This window comes from Triturus cristatus, chromosome 7 (assembly GCF_964204655.1).
Source record: "Triturus cristatus chromosome 7, aTriCri1.1, whole genome shotgun sequence".
In the NCBI taxonomy this organism is placed as follows: Eukaryota; Metazoa; Chordata; class Amphibia; order Caudata; family Salamandridae; genus Triturus; species Triturus cristatus.
In genome coordinates, this window is record NC_140590.1 from 1,228,673,986 (window position 1) to 1,228,698,372 (window position 24,387).

Here is a 24,387-nt window from a genome sequence, read left to right on the forward strand (position 1 = left end):
CAGAGCTGCTCTAGAACCAGAGAACCAGGTCAGCAGAGCTGCTCTAGAGCCAGAAAACCAGGCCAGCAGAGCTGCTTTAGAGCCAGAGAACCAGGTCAGCAGAGCTGCTCTAGAACCAGAGAACCAGGTCAGCAGAGCTGCTCTAGAGCCAGAAAACCAGGCCAGCAGAGCTGCTTTAGAGCCAGAGAACCAGGTCAGCAGAGCTGCTCTAGAACCAGAGAACCAGGTCAGCAGAGCTGCTTTAGAGCCAGAGAACAAGGTCAGCAGAGCTGCTCTAGAGCCTAAGAACCAGGTCAGCAGAGCTGCTCTAGAGCCAAAGAACCAGGTCAGCAGAGCTGCTTTAGAGCCAGAGAACCAGGTCAGCAGACCTGCTTTAGAGGGAGAGAACCAGATCAGCAGAGCCACTTTAGCTCCAGAGAACTAGGTCAGCAGAGCTGCTTTAGAGCCAGAGAACCAGGTCAGCAGAGCTGCTTTAGAGCCAGAGAACCAGGTCAGCAGAGCTGCTCTAGAGCCTAAGAACCAGGTCAGCAGAGCTGTCGAAGAGGCAGAGAACCAGGTCAGCAGAGCTGCTGTAGAGCCAGAGAACCAGGTCAGCAGAGCTGCTGTAGAGCCAGAGAACCAGGTCAGCAGAGCTGCTTTAGAGCCATAGAACCGTGTCAGCAGAGCTGCTTTAGAACCTAAGAACCAGGTCAGCAGAGCTGCTCTAGAGCCAGAAAACCAGGCCAGCAGAGCTGCTCTAGAGCCAGAAAACCAGGCCAGCAGAGCTGCTTTAGAGCCAGAGAACCAGGTCAGCAGAGCTGCTCTAGAACCAGAGAACCAGGCCAGCAGATCTGCTTTAGAGCCAGAGAAGCAGGTCAGCAGAGCCGTTGTAGAGCCAGAGAACTAGGACAGCAGAGTTGCTCTAGAGCCTAAGAACCAGGTCAGCAGAGCTGCTCTAGAACCAGAGAACCTGGTCAGCAGAGCTGCTTCAAAGCCAGAGAACACGGTCAGCAGAGCTGCTCTAGAGCCTAAGAACCAGGTCAGCAGAGCTGCACTATAGCCAGAGAACCAGGTCAGCAGAGCTGCTGTAGAGCCAGAGAACCAGGTCAGCAGAGCTGCTATAGAGCCAGAGAACCAGGTCATCAGAGCCGCTGTAGAGTCAGAGAACCAGGTCAGCAGAGATCCTCTAGAGCCAGAGAACCAGGTCAGCAGAGCCGTTGTAAAGTGAGAGAACCAGATCAGCAAAGCTGCTTTAGAGCCAGAGAAACAGGTAAGCAGAGCCGTTGTAGAGCTAGAGAACCAGGTCAGCAAAGCCGTTGAAGAGCCAGAGAACCAGATCAGTAAAGCTGCTTAAGAGTCAGAGAAACAGGTCAGCGGAGCCGTTGTAGACCCAGAGAACCAGGTCAGCAGAGCTGCTCTAGAGCCTAAGAACCAGGTCAGCAGAGCTGCTCTAGAGCCAAAGAACCAGGTCAGCAGAGCTGCTTTAGAGCCAGAGAACCAGGTCAACAGACCTGCTTTAGAGGGAGAGAACCAGATCAGCAGAGCTGCTTTAGAGCCATAGAATCAGGTCAGCAGAGCTGCTTTAGAGCCAGAGAACCAGGTCAGCAAAGCCGTTGTAGAGCCAGAGAACCAGGTCAGCAAAGCCGTTGAAGAGCCAGAGAACCAGATCAGCAAAGCTGCTTTAGAGTCAGAGAAACAGGTCAGAAGAGCCGTTGTAGAGCCAGAGAACCAGGTCAGCGGAGCCGTTGTAGACCCTAAGAACCAAGTAAGTAGAGCTGCTTTAGAACCTAAGAACCAGGTCAGCAGAGCTGCTCTAGAGCCAGAAAACCAGGCCAGCAGAGCTGCTTTAGAGCCAGAGAACCAGGTCAGCAGAGCTGCTCTAGAACCAGAGAACCAGGTCAGCAGAGCTGCTTTAGAGCCAGAGAACAAGGTCAGCAGAGCCGCTTTAGAGCCAGAGAACCAGGTTAGCATAGCCGTTGTAGAGCCAGAGAACCAGGTCAGCAAAGCCGTTGAAGAGCCAGAGAACCAGATCAGCAAAGCTGCTTTAGAGTCAGAGAAACAGGTCAGAAGAGCCGTTGTAGAGCCAGAGAACCAGGTCAGCGGAGCCATTGTAGACCCAGAGAACCAGGTCAGCAGAGCTGCTCTAGAGCCTAAGAACCAGGTCAGCAGAGCTGCTCTAGAGCCAAAGAACCAGGTCAGCAGAGCTGCTTTAGAGCCAGAGAACCAGGTCAGCAGACCTGCGTTAGAGGGAGAGAACCAGATCAGCAGAGCTGCTTTAGAGCCATAGAACCAGGTCAGCAGAGACGTTGTAGAGCCAGAGAACCAGGTCAGCAGAGCTTCTATAGAGCCTAAGAACCAGGTCAGCAGAGCTGCTCTAAAGCCAGAGAACCAGGTCAGCAGAGCTGCTCTAGAGCCTAAGAACCAGGTCAGCAGAGCTGCTCTAGAGCCAAAGAACCAGGTCAGCAGAGCTGCTTTAGAGCCAGAGAACCAGGTCAGCAGACCTGCTTTAGAGGGAGAGAACCAGATCAGCAGAGCCACTTTAGCTCCAGAGAACTAGGTCAGCAGAGCTGCTTTAGAGCCAGAGAACCAGGTCAGCAGAGCTGCTTTAGAGCCAGAGAACCAGGTCAGCAGAGCTGCTCTAGAGCCTAAGAACCAGGTCAGCAGAGCTGTCGAAGAGGCAGAGAACCAAGTCAGCAGAGCTGCTGTAGAGCCAGAGAACCAGGTCAGCAGAGCTGCTGTAGAGCCAGAGAACCAGGTCAGCAGAGCTGCTTTAGAGCCATAGAACCGTGTCAGCAGAGCTGCTTTAGAACCTAAGAACCAGGTCAGCAGAGCTGCTCTAGAGCCAGAAAACCAGGCCAGCAGAGCTGCTCTAGAGCCAGAAAACCAGGCCACAGAGCTGCTTTAGAGCCAGAGAACCAGGTCAGCAGAGCTGCTCTAGAACCAGAGAACCAGGTCAGCAGAGCTGCTTTAGAGCCAGAGAACAAGGTCAGCAGAGCCGCTTTAGAGCCAGAGAACCAGGTTAGCATAGCCGTTGTAGAGCTAGAGAACCAGGTCAGCAGACCTGCTCTAGAGCCTAAGAACCAGGTCAGCAGAGCTGCTCTAGAACCAGAGAACCAGGTCAGCAGAGCTGCTGTAGAGCCAGAGAAACCAGGTCAGCAGAGCTGCTTTAGAGGGAGAGAACCAGGTCAGCAGAGCTGCTCTAGAGCCAGATAACCACATCAGCAGAGCTGCTTTAGAGGGGGAGAACCAGGTCAGCAGCGCTGCTCTACAGCCAGAGAACCAGGTCAGCAGAGCTGCTTCAAAGCAAGAGAACTAGGTCAGCAGAGGTGCTTTAGAGCCATAGAACCAGGTCAGCAGAGCTGCTTTAGAGCAAGAGAACCAGGTCAGCAGACCTGCTTCAAAGCCAGAGAACCAGGCCAGCAGAGCTGCTTTAGAGCCATAGAAGCAGTTTAGCAGAGCTGCTTTAGAGCCAGAGAACCAAGTCAGCAGAGCTGCTGTAGAGCCAGAGAAACCAGGTCAGCAGAGCGGCTTTAGAGGGAGAGAACCAGGTCAGCAGAGCTGCTTTAGAGCCATAGAACCAGGTCAGCAGAGCTGCTTTAGAGCCAGAGAACCAAGTCAGCAGAGCTGCTTTAGAGCCATAGAACCAGGTCAGCAGTGCTGCTCTAGAGCCTAAGAACCAGGTCAGCAGAGCTGCTCTAGAGGCAGAGAACCAGGTCAGCAGAGCTGCTGTAGAGCCAGAGAAAACAGGTCAGCAGAGCTTCTTTAGAGGGATAGAACCAGGTCAGCAGAGCTGCTTTAGAGCCAAAGAATCAGGTCAGCAGAGCTGCTCTAGAGCCAGAGAACCAGGTCAGCCGAGCTGCTGTAGAGCCAGAGAAACCAGGTCAGCAGAGCTGCTTTAGAGGGAGAGAATCAGGTCAGCAGAGCTGCTTTAGAGCCAGAGAACCAGGTCAGCAGAACTGCTTTAGAGCCAGAGAACCAGGTCAGCAGAACTGCTCTAGAGCACAAGAACCAGGTCAGCATAGCTGCTCTAGAGCCAGAGAACCAGGTCAGCAGAGCTTCTTTAGAGCCATAGAACCAGGCCATCAGAGCTGCTTTAGAGCCAGAGAAGCAGGTCAGCAGAGCCGTTGTAGAGCCAGAGATCTAGGACAGCAGAGTTGCTCTAGAGCCTAAGAACCAGGTCAGCAGAGCTGCTTTAGAGCCAGAGAACGAGCCAGAGAACCAGGTCAACAGAGCTTCTCTAGAGCCAGAGAACCAGGTCAGCAGAGCTGCTTTAGAGCCATTGAACTAGGTCAGCAGAGCTGCTGAAGAGCCATAGAACCAGGCCAGCAGATCTGCTTTAGAGCCAGAGAAGCAGGTCAGCAGAGCCGTTGTAGAGCCAGAGAACTAGGACAGCAGAGTTGCTCTAGAGCCTAAGAACCAGGTCAGCAGAGCTGCTCTAGAACCAGAGAACCTGGTCAGCAGAGCTGCTTCAAAGCCAGAGAACACGGTCAGCAGAGCTGCTCTAGAGCCTAAGAACCAGGTCAGCAGAGCTGCACTATAGCCAGAGAACCAGGTCAGCAGAGCTGCTGTAGAGCCAGAGAAACCAGGTCAGCAGAGCTGCTTTAGAGCCAGAGAACGAGCCAGAGAACAAGGTCAACAGAGCTGCTTTAGAGCCAGAGAACCAGGTCATCAGAGCTTCTCTAGAGCCAGAGAACCAGGTCAGCAGAGCTGCTTTAGAGCCATTGAACTAGGTCAGCAGAGCTGCTGAAGAGCCATAGAACCAGGTCAGCAGAGCTGCTGTAGAGCCAGAGAACCAAACCATGTCAGCAGAGCTGCTGTAGAGCCAGAGAACCAGGTCAGCAGAGCCGCTCTAGAGCCACAGAACCAGGTCAGCAGAGCTGCTTTAGAGCCAGAGAACCAGGTCAGCAGAGCTGCTTTAGAGCCATTGAACTAGGTCAGCAGAGCTGCTGAAGAGCCATAGAACCAGGTCAGCAGAGCTGCTGTAGTGCCAGAGAACCAAACCATGTCAGCAGAGCTGTTGTAGAGCCAGAGAACCAGGTCAGCAGAGCTGCTCTAAAGCCAGAGAACTAGGTCAGCAGAGCTGCTGTAGAGCCAGAGAACCAGGTCAGCAGAGCCGCTCTAGAGCCACAGAACCAGGTCAGCAGAGCTGCTTTAGAGCCAGAGAACCAGGTCAGCAGAGCTGCTTTAGAGCCATTGAACTAGGTCAGCAGAGCTGCTGAAGAGCCATAGAACCAGGTCAGCAGAGCTGCTTTAGAGCCATTGAACTAGGTCAGCAGAGCTGCTGAAGAGCCATTGAACTAGGTCAGCAGAGCTGCTGAAGAGCCATAGAACCAGGTCAGCAGAGCTGCTTTAGAGCCACAGAACCAGGTCAGCAGAGCTGCTTTAGAGCCAGAGAACCAGGTCAGCAGAGCTGCTTTAGAGCCATTGAACTAGGTCAGCAGAGCTGCTGAAGAGCCATAGAACCAGGTCAGCAGAGCTGCTTTAGAGCCATTGAACTAGGTCAGCAGAGCTGCTGAAGAGCCATTGAACTAGGTCAGCAGAGCTGCTGAAGAGCCATAGAACCAGGTCAGCAGAGCTGCTTTAGAGCCAGAGAACCAGGTCAACAGAGCCGCTGTAGAGCCACAGAAACAGGTCGGCAGAGCTGCTTTAGAGCCTGAGAACCAGGTCAGCAAAGCTGCTTTAGAGCCAGAGAAACAGGACATTGGGGCTTATTTACAAGCACCGCCGCTGCGTCACTTTTTCCCACACAAAAGCGAAGCAGCGGCAGTGCAAGGGACTTGTAAATAAGCCCCATTGTGCCCATTCGAATGCAATAAAACAGTTACGTACCCTTCACACCATGGAAAAGGTGAAATAAAGCACCAGTTTCTAAAGTTATTGCTCTTTCCACAGTTACTGGTAACTCAAGTATCCTGTCTGAGGTCTACTACATTTATTGTAATTTAAAACTTCAGGTATCAAAATGCAAAGTTGTGTGAGCTATTAGCCTTACACTGGCTGAACAACTGCCTTCTACCATAGGACTGTTACGAGTGTCTACAAATCTAAGATTGTATTTTGGGAAGTAGATGATGCACCTCATGGCTGCAACATAAAATAAGCATTTGCAATGAAATAGGGCTGCCATTATTAAAAGTTTGAGCTATTGGAGTTGCAAATGATAATGTTTGTTAGTTTTTGTATTTTTTTGTTAAAAAATATTACAGCAGTAGCATAAGTAATGAAATAAAATCCACGTAGACCACCAGTACCACCACCACCAACACCACCAGAACCACCACCACCAGTACCAATACCACCACCACCACTATTACCACCGCTACAACCACCACAAGTACCATAACCACCACTACAATTATTACTATTACTACTCTGTGGTGATTGTAATAATAATAGTGGTAGTTATGGTACTGGTGGAAAATTATTATTTAAATTACAATACCTGTTAATTTTTCAAAAGAGATTGCCATTTACAATACCAATAGCTCTAAAACTCGCAGTTGCGAGACCAATTGCATTGTAAATGCTTGTTGTATTTGGGTGTCAAAGTGGTACTAATAAAGTGAAACTTTGGCCCAGATAGTGTTAACATGTGTAAAAATTGAAATATAACGAGGTAATTCTAACACTAAATGTTCCACATTACTCTCCATAATTTGTTTTTTCTTGCCACATAATTTTGTCAAATGTGCCCATACTTTTTTCTCCTTTGCCCCATAATAATTCTACTGGCCATGCCTATAACTTGGCATAGTAATAACAAAACTCTTAAATGTTATGACGTAATTTCACCTGAATCACCCGAAATTGCACCAGCAGCACTGGTGGCAGCTTGGCAATCCCAGTCATTTTAAGTAATCCTTGAAAATCATCAATATACAAGAATTTACAATGACTGATTGAGAATCCATGCCTGTAAATTGCTACCCGACTGTAACCTTTGCCTGCTCCTACTTCACTTACAGACCACCTTCAAGCAATGAAAAGTTGAAGGATCTTTATTGGACGCACTGACAAAAGCAATGCAAACTCGCGTTAAAACTACACGAGTGATACCCAAATATTTCTCAAATTGCAGAACCCAAGCGAGGTTGGAACCTCAAAATCAGGCGACTGCCTGAAAGGGTTTGACCACTGGATGGTAACAAAACACGTCAAACTCATTACCTCGGAAAAAGAGCTCCTAATGTGTTGATACAGGAAGTCCTATCACCTTTAACAACCTGAACTGAGAAATTAAGACCAACATCAACAACCGCAAAAGAAGAAAAAAACAGGGAAATATAAAGAACTAATCCTTATCCATAATCCCGCAGGTCAATTGGGTAACAAAACCAGCAGTCTACACCGTGAAGATGCAGAAAGGACAGCAAACTACTTCCCTTGTCATGTCTCAACTGGATTATGCCAATGGCTCATACCACTAAGTATCAATTTTAGATATGAGAACCTGTAAAGAATACAGGGTGTAGTGGCAAGACAAATTAGGCACCTAAACTCTAGAAACCACATCTCTCCTATGCTGAAAGCCCTTCACCGGCCTCCGGTCGCCAGAAGATCTACTTTCCAAATTCTCTGCATTACAAACATAGCAGTAAATGTTAATAGGAGAGTTTTTCCTGTGAATTAAATTTGAAACGGCACTGTGCTCAAGAATATTACCTAAACTGATCACACCAGTGTTAAAAAAAGGTTCAGTCGTCCTAGTCCAAGCAGCCAAATTAGGGAACTCGTTTCGAGAAATGATGAATCAATCAATCAATCAATCAGGGTACTTGTAAAGCGTGCTACTTACCCGTGAGGGTCTCAAGGCGCTGAGGGGTGGGGGTGGGGGGGGGGGGGTGCCGCTACTGCTCGAAGAGCCAGGTCTTGAGGAGTCTTCTGAAGGCGAGTAGGTCTTGGGTCTGTCGTAGGTGGGTTGGGAGGGTGTTCCAGGTTTTGGGGGCGAGGTAAGAGAAGGATCTGCCGCCGGCGGTCGTTCGTTGGATGCGGGGGAAATCTGCGAGGGTGAGGTTGGCGGAGCGGAGCTGGCGGGTGGGGGTGTAGATGGCATGAAGAGTCACATAGAATTCAGGAGGATGGAGAAGTTATGGTACTTTCCTACCGGAACAGATACAAAGGACAAGGAATGTATACTTTATACTTTACAATTGCAACCAGATAATAGAGTAAGAATTTGCATGAGTGGGCGTGGCTACGGCAATGATAACAACATGGTTGTGAGCTTAACTATAGGTTAACCTGTCTCCACACAAAGAGGACTACTCGTCAAGAAAGCGATTCAGCACCTCGTCAGGGATAGTAAGCATCTTATAAATGCAAAGTGACACATTAAAGAAACCCTAGATTTTAATGAAATTCTCTGTGCATTCTGGGGGTTTTAGATCCATAGTCCTAAAGGGAAATGCAAAGTGATGTTCGCTAAAAGCAGCCTCCCTTGTCATGGAGCCATTCTGTAGCTATGTGCCGTGCAATGCAACAATACATATGCGAGGGCCGCTCTGTGTACCTTGCAGAGGGGCCCCCTGAACTTTTGTTACGCCACTGAGCAGGACTACAAATACCAAGATGCAATGGGGAAAACAGATGGATTCATGAGCGGCGCACACCTGCCACGTGACAACCTTGGATCTTTCTAGCTTATTCTCATTATTTCGTTCCTGTGCCGCTTTTGTTTATTCTTTGCTCTTCCGCGTTTTGGCACTGCCAGGAGGCCATGCACAATGCAACTGTGTCTCTATTCTCCGATTTACGACTCCACCCCTCTTGTCACGAGACTGCTGGTGCCAGGCTTCTTCCTTAACACCCTGCTCTCCCCAGAGATCTCTCCCGCCAATGGGCGCAGACCGGAGACCGGCCCCGTGAAGCTTACTTTCGCTTTCTCTTCCTTCTTCCCCAACCTCCTGTTGTGTTTATCACATCTCATGAAGACGGAGGAGCTAGGCAACCTGGAGAGAACTGCGCCTATCAGGTAAACACTTGTTGAAATATATCCATCTAATATCTATTTATACACAAATTACCCGTCAAGTCTCGGCTGTCTCATTGAGTTACTTCCTTTTCATTAATGTTTGCCACAAAGTTAAGTCGGCGTCGCTTTTTTAAAAGAAAAAAACACAAAATAAAGTGCATGTTTATTTGTAAGTCGGTAGTTGTGCGTGTGCGACACATACGTCACAAACTCAACGGGAGGTGAGTGCTGTGGACAGCGTACTCCATACCCCCGGACTCCGAGCGCAGCTTAAAGCTCATCTAATTCATTTGAGCGGCTCTTCCGGTCCAGTTTTGTTTTTTATTCTTTCCTTTATGATACTTGCAGTCTTTAAGTTAAACATGGATGGACGTAACTTCAACTTCCGGTATGTAAAGAAACCAGCCGCACCTTTCGTGAATGAATTAATCGCGAAACGACTCTGGAAGGACTGTGCAAGGACAGCGCTGGGCACACATTGTTTCCCTGCTGGAGCTTCCAGGCGCTTGTCCAGAGCAGTTTTTTGTGTGTGTAATAGCCTAGTACATTATGGGTGTTGGTGTCTTGTTTTGCCTCCTTTGAAATCATTGGTGTAACGTGCCTGACTGGATTCAACGGTTTGTAGGTGAAAAGTTCAGGACCGAAGACAGCGCCCACAATGACCCGGAGAGAGGTGGTCACCCTAATTAAGATTGGTGGAAGATTTACTAGGGGGCTTATTTACAAGCCTCTTGCGCCACGTTTGCGTCGTTTTTAACATGGGAAAAGTGACGTATGGGTGGCGCAAGTGGCTTGTAAATAAGCCCCTGCGTGTTCAATTTAGGTGACTCCCCTGAGATAGGAGCCATATTGTGGGGCAAATTTCCAAGCGCCTTGCGCCACCGGTCTGTCACTTTTTGTGACGTACCGGTGGCGCATTTTACTGCCCCATATTTACAAGGGCATGAAAAGCCACCTTGCTTGGCTTTACCTTTCCTTGTAAATATGGCCCCTTTACAAGCAGCAATTTGCGTGAAAGCAGCGTTCCATGGGTGTTGCTGTGGGTGTTCTCACGCAACACCCATGGAACAAGACACATTTCCAGATTTGCGAGGAATCAAAAATCTGGAAATGCGTGAGAAAGCTATGCCTCCCAGGGGAGGCATAGGGAGGCGCAACGAGGAGAAATGTATTAATTTCTCCTCGTTTTTCTTTTGCTCTTTCTATGCGTGCTGTATTCTGCAGCACACATAGAAAGAGGAAATCACCTCTAATGATTGTTTTTGTTCCGGAAGGGTTCCCTTCCTGCACATAAACAAACATTGAAACAATGCTGTTTTCCAACTTCTATGTGTGCTAATGCAGTACACATAGAAGTTGAAAAATGGCATATCAGATTGTTTCTGTGCAGGAAGGGAACCCTTCCTGAACAAAAACAATCTCCCCCCGACACAGGCATCCTTGTGCCATGGTGCAAGGGTGCCTGCGCTGGCGCATGGCAGCAGTTTGTGCGCCAGTGCAGGGGAAAGCACAGAGATGCGACATATTGTTGTAAATATGTCGCATCCCTGTGCTTTAAAAGTGACAGTGCTGCGCAGCCAAATGACTTGCAGCGCGCATTGAGTCACTATCATTGTAAATCTGCCCCTTCGTGCATTTCCTACGATGACTTTGACGCAGCCTGGAACTAATTAATGGTAGGCTAAACTGTATGTACAGCAAACAAGGGACTCTCTTTGGCGTTGACACCCTCCAAAGTCCCTATCTACGCCACTAGCAAATTGCATTATGGGACTTGTAAATTTGCTTTTAATATTGTTGGTATTTAAGTGGGTTAAATACTGGGGCAGGGGGCTAGAAAGGGATTAAGCTATATTCATTTAGAGTGTGTCTTAGGAAATGCTGGAATGGCCTAAGAGGGTGTAACAACAAACATCTCGTTCTCCCCTGTGTTTTAGGGCTGGAGCTGTACTTCAGAGATGACACCCAGCAAGGTGACACGGGTCTGGGTGTGCTTGTGTTCCTATTGGGCGGACTCACAGTTTAGCAGTTGGTGTTGAACTCTTTCTGTTTGAGCAGGACCAAGACTTATTTGCAGATGGCTGATCCCCATCTGTTTGATTGGCTGAAATGTCGCCTGAGTACCTGGGGATATGGCTAAGTTTAAATCAGATGTTCTTCCACCACTTGCTTTTATGTTGTTCTCACTGGTTAGCACTGTAGCGACTGCCATTATTCCTCCATTGCAGGCTGTTGTGATTGGCGCCCCTGCTGTGCTGCCCTCAATGCCCCTGCCATTGGCGGCAACTGTGGTCACTGCTGTGCAGCAGCTTTGGTGTCTCCTGTCATGACTGTTTTCCTGCTGTGGTAGGTGATCTGTCTGCTGCTGTGCATAGCCACACCCATAGGGGAAGCGTTAGGGGCAGCATTTTGTCAGGAAAGCGCATGATTGATTAGAGAGATTACCTTTTATCCCCATCACATATGCAAACAAGCATTTGCAATGCAATAGGTGTCACATTTACGAGCGTTTGAGCTATTGTCTTTGTAAAAGACAAATACTTTTATTTATGTGCTGTTTTTAAAACGGATAAATAAAAGGAATTGTCATTTACAAAGCCAATAGCTTAAACTCCTTCAAGATGCTAACCCACGCTCACAAGGCCCTCCACGACACCGGACCAGCATACCTGAACAGCCGACTCAAATTCCACGCACCCCAAAGGACCCTACGATCAGTCCAGCTCTCCTACGCCATGGTCCCCCGCACCAGAAAGACCAGATCGGGAGGCCACTCCTTCTCCTTCTGCATGGCCAGAGCCTAGAACGACCTTCCGCTCCACCTCAGCCAGACAACATCGCTCCCCATCTTTGCAAGAATACTCAAAACCTGGCTCTTCGACAGACCCCCTCCTTGATGGACTAGAACCTGCGACCCCCCCCCAGCGCCTTGAGACCCTTACGGGTGAGTAGTAACGTTTAACAAACACCTGATTGATTGATTGAACTCTGGCAAATTGCATTGCAAATGCGTTCATGCTATTAAAAATGTCTACAAAGCATTAGGAGAGAGCGTGTCCTGCCTGCAACAGCAGACAGGACAGAGCTATTTGAGAAAATAGTGCTTGAAGGCTGTTATTAAAGCCTACTGTGTAACAACACATGTAACAGGGGGTGTCGCCATGGGAGGTTACAAAATGAGACAAGGCAGCACTAAGTAGGGACTCAACGCCTATTGACCAATGAACAACCGTAGTTTGCATGGACAATGACACAAGCCAATGAAAAATATGGGCACAGAGTGGGCAGAGCTTCAAGCCTTTATCTGAATACAGCGTGCCTTAGAGTAGCGCATGCGCTGCCCAGGTTCGACCTAAATATGCCATACAAAACGTATTACTGCTCAAATCAACAATGGAAGCTCCTCTCTGTGTTCTCTGTTTTGCTTTTGGGTATGACTTACGTTCTTGCAGACAGCTAAAGCTGTCTGTAGCCTGACCTAATCATTAAAAAAAAAAAAAGGCAAATGATGGGCTACCATTTGGAGTTACCAATGTTCTATTGTTGTCATCACTGGTGCCTGGATGTAAGGTTTGAGATCAGGAGTTAAAAGATCACTGAATAGTCTACCTAACTGGATTTTTGACAGCATCCCTTTCATTTGTCACGTACAGATGCAAAAACTATCTGATAATGTCCCTTTACAATATTTTCTAGTAGCAGTTTAAAAATGCCTTTGTGTCCGAAACAGTGAGTTATTAAAATGGCACGAAGGTGTGTTGGCACTGAAAACTCGAATACATGGTAATGGGCATGTACCCCGTCCCTGAGTGCTCAAGTGTACTAATGTCTGGATCCCTAATGCTGATTTTCGTTGTCATAGGCCAACATGGACCATGCATGGGCACCAGGACATAGGCCTGTCTCATGGATTGCGGTCTTGTTGGGCCTGAAGGACGCCCAAAGCGATACCCTCATAGTGGTGGAAGGCTACTACCTTCGCCAGGAGTTAATCAACACAAGTGCAGTGGTGGCAACATACTGTGTAGTGATCAGTAGGAGTGAGCAGGCATTTTTATGAACCCGTATCCCTAGAGTGAGGCCTATATGCTCACTCACTTTTAAAAATGCAGCAGCTGTGTGCTTAACTCACCCTTGGTTACATCAGATTGGTGTGAAGTTCTGCCCAGAGCAGAAAGTGTATCTGCTCTTGGTGTATGTATGCCTGGGGAGGGACCAGTACTGAGTAGTGTGTGCATGGTGTATGCATGTGCTGGAGATGCACGTGACTGAGAGTGGTACAGTGAAGGATGTAGTGCTGTACAGTGCGTGCAATTTAAGTGCATGTGCTGGGTGTATGTGTACCTGTGAGTGGTACAATACATGAAGTATGCAGTATAAATGCATGTGCTGGGTGTTTGTGTGCCAAAGAGTGGTACAGTACATAAAGGATTCACTGCTGGGCAGTGTGTGCATGTTGTATGCAAGTATTGGAAATATGTGTGCCTATGAACAGTGTAGGACATGGAAGTTACAGTACTGTGCCGTGCTTGTATGCTGTATACATGCACTGGTTATATGTGTGCTGTGAATGGTACAATACATGGAAGGTCCTGGGAGACCCAGGCCCGCACAGTGAAACATGAAGTGGAAGTAGAAGATACACTTTCCCCTTCTAACAGATTGCTGCATTCCTGTAATCTGGGTGGGATACACCATGGGGAGGGGAGGACCAGGCTTCCCCTATACACTTCAAAGGTTGCTCTTTGATTCTGTGAGAGGAGACAAGGAGGGCGCTGGGCACATCTCAGGAAGGAGTTGGAGCTGATAGGAGAAACATTAAGAGTAGGGCTGGGGGCCCTGGGCAAATCTTTTGATGCGAATATCACTATGGCTGACATTCTGGCATAAACTCTAGTCCCTGCGGTGGCCTGAGTTGTGGAGTATGCATTGAAAAGAGCAGAACCTCACCATAGATGTTCAAAAACTCAGACCCTGAATCACATTTGGTGGTCTAATATAAGGGGAGTTTGAGAGCCCCAAAAACAGTCATTCGCCAAACAGCCACACAGGCTATGTATGTATGTGTGTGGGGGGGAGGGGGGCTGTAAGACTTTTGCCTGTTTCCAGTACTGGGGCCCAAGGCCTGCTAGTTGAAGGAATATCTCCCAAGGAATCCAAGGCCATCGGCCCTGGAGCACCAGTGCCTGCCTGCTTGCCAAGACCAGTATCCCCTGCAAAGAAGAAGAGAGCGTTGGAGGGAGCGAGGTGCAGTGGGGAGCTCTGTCAAGTGGCCTCCCTTTGCGAGGTGTGAGGAAACGACTACTGCACTGACCGGGTCATTGCCTGTGTGCAGGACTGAGCCGGCAAACCCAGTGCCAGGAGAACTCTGCGTGAAGGTAGACATTGTAAAGACTGCCGTGCAGTAAGGGCGAAGCCTTGTGCTGTAGGGGTGCAGCAACCCTGTATGCCTGGACAGGTGCCACAGCAAGGACTGCCATGCGTTAAGGGCTGATGTTTTGTGCGGTAGTGATGACCCTGTTTGCCAGAAGTGTCCGCAGTGGATAACTTCGCTATGTTGACCGGGCCGGAGAACGTGGACAGTGTGCATTGGTGACGCTGTGTTCTGGCAGAGGTCATCGGAACCAACCAAAGACTGCAACTTGTTCTGCCACGTTGGAGCAGTGAGGGCGCCGTGGTAGCACCATCAACCAAGCGTGAAACCCAGAACTGAATCACGTAGCCAACTCTCCATCGGGAGCAAACGAACCAACCGCAGGAGAAGCCTCAGCAATCTTCCAATCGCCACAGGAGCGCTAAGGAGAGAGCCTGCACCCACCGAAAGAAGACACTAAGTCTAAGTGGGGCCAACTCAACTGACTTGTGCTGGAGCCGCTGCGGCACCCAAGGACGAGGCACACTCCTTGCTGCCAAAATGCTTCCCTCCTGCCGCTGCAGGTAAGATTTGTTTCAGGCCTCAAAGCCGGAGGGAAGTTGCTGCTAATTCAAGCGCATGTGCGCTGGAACACTATTGACTTTAAATTAGCGTCGTAGTAGACTGTTGAAACTCGGACTTCTAGTGGGGCACATCCTAAATGTTATCAATAGTGAATGGGGAATAACCACAATTGCTAAGGAGAGGAGTGAGTGGGATAGGAAAGTGCCAGAATGACACTAGAGTCCTGACCTCAGGGGAGGACTGGGTAATGGTTAGTAAATGTTGTATTCTTCCTTTGTGTGGGTATCATTAGAAATAGAGTACTCCATTTTTTTTCTTTAAAAAAAATAGTATTTGGCAGTAAAATAATTTATTCCTGCTGCTGCGTGCATTTTGAGTTGTAAGTCTGTGTTAACTTATCTGTATTCACACCTCCTGCCCAAGAGAGCCTTGGACTGCTCAGACCACACATGCCCTCGGAGTTAAGTGCAGAAGGGATACTTGGCCTAGTTACCCAGGATCCATAGTAAGTCGGGCCCCGGGACATCAGGAGTAAAAGGCCTGACCATCACCGTTGAGCCCAGTAGCCCCTGTGTGTCTCATGGCCCTCTGAAAGGGGTTCTGACATGGTGCTAAAACTGAAAAGATCAGTTGCTTAATCATCCCGTTACATTTCACCCATAGTTGGGAGGGACCACAAGCCTATCTCTTCAAGCCCCACTATGTATGGCATTTATTATTTACCTACGTGGCTCCTAACATATTGCTGAGTTGTTTCTCAGGACTGGCTTTTAGTACTAGAGTCCTTGTGTGTGGGTTGGTGCAATCATTCTATTTTCTCACTCTTATTCCCATAAGATATATGACCGGTCTTGCCCGGCAGACAATTACACAACTTGATCCTGTGGACAACTATCCCCCTGCCGCTGTAGTGTGGTGTTTCTGAGTGTTTGGGCTTCTATTTTCCAGGGTTTGTAGACAGTGGAGGCAGTACCTAGTGAAGTGCACAACCACAACACACCATCCAAGCAGAGGCAAAGAGGGCGATGCAAAGTGAAGGCGCACCTTGTGAACGTTGAGGTGGTTGTTGGTAACAGCTTCAAGATCATTGTTCTATTTGGACCAGGTTCTGCAAGGCCTGAGTCCTTGGGGAAAAAAAAAGGAAATACTGAACCAGGGCTTTAATAAGTCATCTGATTCTGTCCTTTGCCTGCTGAAGGTGGAGGGGGGGGGGGGGGAGGATTGCTCCTGTCTGCCTGCGATATATTGGAGCTGCAGCGCAACATCACCTGAAGGCTCCTTTGTGACACGAGGATGGAGCAACAGTGGACACTGTTATTTACGACTGATGCCCCAGGATCTCAAATGCTATGTGATTCCAGTTGAATAATCAAGTTTACACGTTACTCTTCAAAAGTAGTGAAATGGAGTAGTGAAGGAACTGTTTTCTTGAAATTTACCCTATCCTGCATGTTAATGCTCATGGCTGAGAATAATGGGGCTTCATAGAATAAATGTATTGTTGCCTAATGATTTCAGTTTTTTTTTGTCCAGTGAGGTTCTATTCCTGAATTTGTCAAGAACAGAATTCTCTTTGAAATGAAAGAGGACGCTCCCTTAGTTATGTAGGTCAAGCATCTTGTGGATGTTTCTTAAATAGGCTTTGTAGCCAGACCCGCTGTTCACCAGACATACTCACTTTTTTCCATCCCTCTGAAAGCGCCACCGTATGGAGCGGAATGTGCCCGGAGTGGTAGGGGGGTCTTTTCTCATTCCCAGACTGCTTGAACCTGGCATCCTGACTTTCAGTTGTTGGTAATGGCATCATGATATTCTAAGCATGTGCACAGAGTCCTAGACCTGTCTCTGGTAATTAGTAGGTCCTGGACATGTGCTGTAACCTGAAAGAGTTCACCAGGTGTGCCCTCATCTGTTTACAGTGGACGAGTGTCCCTGCCATGAATTTAGCATACAGAGCAATGATGGCAGCGTAGTGGCGTTTTGAGAATCAACAGTGTGACCAAATCCTATTAGGTCTCGCCTAGACAGTGCATGCGCTGCCTCAAAGAGACATGTTGTTTTCAATTTGTGGCTTCAGCCCGCCCATAGACTTACCATTTGCTCGCTCCATCGTCGTTCTCATATCCCTTGCCGCCCTTTCTCCGTGGTATGCCTACCTCTTCTTGTGTTTAGACCTCCCCAGAACATGAACCAAATTCTTGTGTCCATCCACTGCTCCTGTTTTAGGAGCTATTTTTTCCCTTGTGTTTGAGCACTCCACGCAAGTGCTCATGTTTTCACTTGCTCCGTCCTTTATCTCCTGTTGCCTCTTTCCGATCCCAACCAGATCACCCTCCCATCCAAAGCTGCTTTATCAGGGTTGCTGCAAATATATTTATGGTGATTCAAGCTGATGCAATTTCAACCAGCACTGTGGGGTAGGTGTGATATATTTTTAAGTTATGGGTTATTACTTTATTAAATAGATTAACACGCAGCGTTAACTTTAAATGCGAACCTAAGCGCTGACTTAAATACGTAAGCCACGTCCTGTGGGTCTGTGTTGCTTTAAGTTGCTAAAAATACCCATGAATATTAGTCCTGATGTTTTAGACTACTTGTTCGAGGTAAGTGTTATGGACTGCATCCTTTGTTTAAAAAGCTTCACCTCAGTAACTTTGGTTTTGCAGTGTGAAGTAAGCATTTTGAGTTTAGCAGCGAAATTTAAAGTCGATTTTAATTTGGGCATCATTTACATTTTGTTAAAGGCACAGGCTGCTTTACTGGTGTCTTCATACCAGGTTTCTAGTGCAATAAGGAACTGCAGTGGTTGCTGCTGAATCTAATATTTGGGCGTTGTTGGTGAATAATTAACACCTCTTCAGATGAACTCTTGGCTAGAAAATCACACTTCTTTCCGCTGGCCTGCTTTCTTCCGGTTTCTAATCACAGAGGCTGAGCATGTAAAAAGCACAGCGGAGGTATGTTTCCTTAAAAAAGACATACAGGATTTAGAATGGTTACACGGTTCCCTTGTGTCAATGAGGATTTCATTTCCTAACAGATGTGTCTGAAAAATATTCTGGCTGAAAAATATCTGAATACTAGTGCTATGAGCACACTTATCTGCCATGCCTTCTGAGGCAATTAAAAATGCTCAGCCTTTCATATTAAGGGTTGTATGCCCTTCTGAATGCCATCATTAAACAGCACCAAGTATTTTTTTGCCAGCATTCTTCAGCTGCATCCAAATAAATGAACTGACTGTACAAAAAAAATCTGTGTTGGTTTAATTGGAGCATGTCCATTATTTTTGCAATTGGAAGTATCTTTCATCTTAAAACCTCTTGCTTCCATTGCATCAACCACCATTTTGATATAGCGGACTGACTAGGATGCATAATTTTTATATTTGTTTCTCTGTAGCTCATGCACAGTGCTGGCCTCGTCCTTGTGCGTTTTCTCCTAACTTTCCACCTTGCTGCACAGCAGGACTGCTACTGTACACCTTGGCTAAAAGACATTGACAAAGCCTCTCCTGTTGGCTAGACCTATTGGCTTTGCCAATGCTTGTTATCTGAGTCACTGGATTGGAAGCTTATTGGCCTACTTATGTAAAGTCCTGCTAGTTTGATTTGCTTACCCATTCCTTAGCACTAACACCCAGAGTGAGTGTTAAGAATGGGGATATATGGAGCCTGCGTAGGACACACATTGTGTGTGGGAGTGAGACAGACTGATACATACATTTGGGATCCATTTTGAATGTCCCCGGGCCTGACCTTTGCACAAGGTGGAGGTGAAGGTTGTTTTCCCAGACATTGAAAACATATTGCTCATATTCCTAAAGCTGGTCGATGGAGGCCTAGACTTGAAAGTAAGCTGAATGGACACAGGGCTCCCTTAGATGTCCGATGAGGCTTTGCCTTTAGCCAGGATCTTTTGATTAGTCTACCTGAGCGCTGCCATTCGGTAGATTGTAGAGGTGATGGGTGGAATCGAAGACTCTGTTGTGCAATGCGGGGAATCGTTCAGGTAAGGCCTGTCTATCTGCCTTTCCCTGATTATTCCTTCAGTATGACTGATGACAATCAAGTGCTAAAACCTCACAGCTTGTTGGGCTCCTGTTATGGTTGCTCCAGGTTGGAGAGCACCCTGCTATGAGAAGTATCCCTCTACCTAAAAGCAGTGTCAGCCTGGAAATTGAAGGGAACCTTGAAAGGAGAACTGACCCTAAACTGGCTCTACAGTTTCAGGCAGTGAATCCACCTCTCTTGTCTGCCAGTTATGTATGAAAGTGGGGCCTGCTTCCCCACTTTGTTGGCCCAAGTCCACTTTTGAAAAGGAATGGCCTGCTCTGCAGAGCACTCAGATGGCTGTGGTGCAACCAGGACAGGTGTCTCACTGACACCAGAGGTGAGGGAACATCCCCATGAAGTGTGGCTCTCTTGCTGAATACGTTTTGTACTTTTCCTGAAGCACTTAGAAGCCTAGCGCACGCACAAACACCGGGGTCCATGAAGAGTTAGAAAAAACTAGCTGAACAGAAATGTTCCTTCATTCAGTTGATCACAGTGCGGGCTACAACTATCTCTCTGAGACGGAGGAGCTCTTCTGGTGTTTTGAGAGGGTTGGTAGAAGCCCTATGGTGAACTAAAAGGCAGTGAGACTCGCAGAGTGTGCAATAAGTGGAGAAATTATTCAAACTGACTCCAGATTAAGCGTACAACTTTTTTCATGCGTGCCTGGGTCAGGATTAAAAATATATAAGGGACACACTGCAGTTGTCAACGGACCCTGCTTCAGTGTGTCACTAAATATAGGCAGTGCTTTAAATGGGCCGGTACTCACCGGTACTGAGTACCAGCACTTCTGAATTTTCTGGCCCTCAGTACCGGCACTTCTCATTCGCCAGGGAGAGTACCGGTACCCTAGTAGATGGCACTGCAGGCTCCGGTTATTTATCTCCTCTAGCACAGGGCAGATGCCACTCTGCTTCTCAGGAGCTTGTAAGAGCGCCAAGCCTCATGCTGAGTCCCTGCTGGAGATTCCAGCAGCACTCATGTGAATGGCCTGAGCCTGCAGGGGGCAGAGGGCTTACCGTGCGTCACGCTGTGACTAACAGTGCAGGGTCTAGACAGACCCTTCACTGTTGATCATGTGCCCGAGGACTATTCTGCTGAAAGTGCTTTAGCCTCACCCCGCCCCTCTCCATCAGGTGTGTAAATGGGTTGGGACGGGCAGTCAGTCAGGATATTGATTACACTGGCCATTCTAAAGCAGTGACAGCCCAACAAAATCCTCTGCCTTCGCCAAAGCCGGTTTTCTTTTCATCTTTTTGTTCAGGACAGGAGCTGCTTCTCTTTGTGGACGGAAGGAGTAGGGATGAATGTAAAGACGTGAGGTGGTTGAGTTTTGAAATCATGAATCGTCTCAGAAATTGTATTTTAACACACATTTCTGTAAAGTCAAATCTGGTGCATTTCTTAACGTTAATTTTCCAGACGCCAAATTTAGGGGATGAGTGCAGCATGGAGGGGAGAACAGGAGACAAGTACGGAAAAACCAGGGAGAAAATGTAAGACTTGTGGAGAGTAAGCAAAAGAGGAGCAGAACTAGTGAGAAGTTTATAGGCTGGGTGAAGATTAGAGGCAAGTGGAGATAAAAGGGAGAGAATCAGGACACTCAGTAGATTTTAGAGGGAATGTGGAGAGATAGAGCGTGTGCGTGTGTGTGCACGCTTGAGAGCATATAGTATTGTGCCACATAACAGCATGGCATTAAGAAGCAGCAAATATTACAGAACGATAAACTGTTAACCTATCATCCTTTTTGGGTTTCATTTTGTGTAATGAGTTAACCTGTTTTGGTTACATAAACACATTTCTCATGTGTTTTTCATAGTTGCTGCAACTGATATAGAAGTCATTATGGTCATATGTTGCCCTAAGCCCCGCCCCCTAGCCCCGCCCACTCACCACGCCTCTAGCTCATATTAATGAGTACCTGCACTTATTTTTTCCCATTTAAAGCACTGAATATAGGACAACATGTTTCTACAACTAGACTCTCTAAAAAGGTGTATTGGCATTCATCAGGACCTCTAAGTATCTCTTCTGCTCATCTAACATGCTCATGAAAAGAAAAAAATACAAAACCAATAAGTGGTCAACAGTGAATTTCAACAGCAAATCCACTGCAATACAACCTGTAGGGGGATACAATGACAGCTAGGTTATTATGATAAAATCAGTAGCATTTACCAAAATATTGCCTCTAACTATCCAAATTATGGTGAATCGTAACCATCACGAAAAAGTGTGTGTAAAATCAATAAAACGTGGCATTCATACAAAATCCACAAGCTTACCCCCAATCATCAGGTGTTGTGCCTCGACTCAAGGGACCCTGGAGTGGGGCGCGTGTGCTCACTGTCCTATACGGAGAATATAGGCAAGACTTACATAGTAAAGATACGGTGGACGACTGTCAGTACCTCCACAATAGTAACTCAGTGTGACTAGGTAACATACACCTCTCTTCTCTGAAGGTCACCCCATTCATGGCTAGTGAATTTTCTCTACCAACATCACTATACTAGGGCAAACATCACACAACACTACGGCCCAAGTATAGACATATATTCTTGTTTTCATATCTTTACTCTATGGGTATTCCACTTAATCCCCGGCTCATACTCGAGGTTCCTATTTGTGTCCTTCACCGATGCTGTTCTCCTCCTTCCCTGAGGATACAGCATCAACAGACACCAGTATCTTTTCCATCTCTCCAGTTCCCCCAACTCCCTGAGAACATTGAGGTGACCTTATGGCAAATCAATACATTTTAAGCATAAGAGGTGTGGCCTAAAGTTGGTGGCTAGGTGCCATATATCTTTGTTTGGAAAGCTTCAAATTAAATATAATCTTTTTTGACACGGCGACATGCTGAAGTAAGCACATCTACAAGTTATTTCACATATATTTGCATATTTTTTTTTATCGTGGCCACTAGCAGTAATATATGTGGTAAGGTAAACACAGATTGCATAGCACTTTACAAACGCTTCTCAGCAAACAGGATTACCATTACTACTAGGCCCATGGGCCAGCACTCCGACAGACATGGGCGCTGGAAGTAGGAGTGCGGCAGGTACTACAGCACCCCCAAATTAGCCGCGGTGTAGTTCGGGAGAATGAGTCTTAACGAGGGCTTCAGGGTTTGTTTTCATCGCAATGCAGTTGTTGTCTGTTCAAAGACCGAGGACAAGCAAAGTCCCCTGACAAGCTTTTTAACACTGACATTGCTGTTTACTTTTGCTTTTACTAACTGCAAGTTGAGGGAAATTTATAATGTGAACCAAGTGAATTACTTGCTGGTGTACATGGAGCGTGATGGAAAAGCTGCAAATTAAACATACAATTATTTCAAAATATTTCTGCAGCAAGAAAAGTACAAATGAGACAGGCTGGGAGTGTTCTTTTTGTAATTCTTAATTGCGATGGCAACAACTTTTTTTTAATAGGACATAACAAATATGAATTTTTGTGATACACAAATAAATACGATTTCCACGTGTTATCAATTGTGCGCCATATTTGTTTAGCAGTAAAAATGAATGTCTGATGCAAGCAAATATGCTCTTAGTGGAAGTACATATCACCACACTTGTGTCATATATTCCCCACGGTTTGCTTCTAAATGCACAGTGAAACACCTTCTTTTTCCCTATCAGTCTCCTGCTGAATAGGTTTTGATTTTTCACTAGCCCAGTGACTTCTGTGATGGTAGGCTGCGCCCGCTCTCTGAAAATTGTTCCAGCACCACAGCAACAAACCACAGAAATATAACCATCCCCCATTTTGCTTTAGATCTGTAACTTCCTGCTACATATCTCTCAGCTGTAGCCAATCTCAACCAGGTTCCCTCATCGGAAGTTAAAGGGCTGCTCGTATTAGATAAATTCTGTAAAACTGCAAAGGACTAAAATTATTACTTGTAGGGTCATGCTAGGGATAAGATGATTTTTTTTTATTAAAAAAATAAGTATTAAATTCTGGTTGTAATGTCCCATAGGAGGTCGTATTCAAAAATCATTGATTACCAATCCTATAAATCCAGCCAAGAGCTTTAGTAGAGCTCGTAAAAATATACAGTCCTTTATTTAACATTATTTGTAGGTTCTAAACAGAACTGTCTGAAAGAATCTCCACTGAACAGACAGACTAATAATGGTGCTCTCAGTTTTCATTAAACATTAGCTGTTTTTCAGTTGTTACCCTAAAAAATTATCTATTCCTCCCAGTTTGGTGACTACAATGCTTATCGGCCCTTTTTCATGCCACAGTATAGACTGCAAAAATATTGTGATACAAAAATGTTGTATCAAAAACATGGATGGCCATAAAATCGTGAAGGTAAACAAACTTATACAAAATATTCCTTTCCAATAGTAACACATTACATCACTTCCAGAGCTTCTCCTAATTGAGGGCGAATTCAAGTTGCCGTGGCAAATTAATATATTTATTTCTACATGTGATGCCTTTACTTTTTTTAAATTGGGGGTTGAATTTTTACCTGTTCTATTAGTTTCTTATAAAGGTATAACAACTTTGGAACTTTGTCTGACCTTCTTCGAAATGCTTACCTTTGTTAAATAAAAAAAAAGTACAGCTTGTTAATGTCACATATTTACCAGCAGTTGCAGTGTTAACTTAACGCTTTACATGTATGTCTTGAATGGGCGTATTTATGTATCAAAACCATCACGTCAAGATTTGTTTATTTTGTTTGTATCAAAACGTATTGGAAGTAACCAGGCCCGTCTCCTGTACAGAGGAATGATCCGTGGTGGCATCAATCCTGTTTATATCTCGTTGTATATTTATCACTCTGCATATTTGTGTGTTTCCCTCTGTGCACATGCCCCGTAAGCGATGTTCCATTCTACGCAAGCTACCTCAAACTGTTAAAGAAATACATCTGGTATAGTTTCAGAAACTCAATGTTTAAAAATATCTGACATTTATATAAAGTTTATTGAATGTATGTTTTTCTTTTGTCACAGTTTTTTATTTGACAAAACAATTGTGTTTTTAACCAATACACAAATAGCAGAAATGGTACAGAAAGTAAACCAATTACTCCCGCCATACGTTGCATTAGTGTTTGACAAAGGAAAGTTAACAGACAGAGGGGGATATATACAATGAAGTGGCGGAGCGTATCGTTAGCCTCCTGGGCTTAACAACACGCTCCGCCACTTCGGAAACGCAAGGCTGCACCATATTTACAAGAATGTGGTGCAGCCCTGCGTTTCCCCCTGTAATGGTGCGAAGTTTAACAACTTAGCACCAACGCATGCACCCTTGCACCAGAGTGCAAGAGTGTCTGCGTGCAGGGGAGGATTGGTTATGTGTAGGAAGGTGTCCCTTCCTGCACATAAACAATCCTAAAATGCCATTTTGTAACTTTCATGTGTGCTGCTTCATGCAGCACACAGGGAAGTTACAAAATG

The 24,387-nt window shown here is 46.5% G+C and overlaps 1 protein-coding gene across 1 annotated transcript in view; it reads left to right on the top strand.

The window, feature by feature from the left end:
- Positions 1 to 8,745: 8,745 nt before the first annotated feature.
- RNF112 (ring finger protein 112) overlaps positions 8,746 to 24,387 on the top strand; it is a 231,936-nt gene continuing 216,294 nt past the window's right edge. The window contains exon 1 of the mRNA XM_085618642.1: positions 8,746 to 8,950. The gene's annotated coding sequence lies outside the window, so the exon portion shown is untranslated. The remainder of the gene's footprint in view (positions 8,951 to 24,387) is intronic.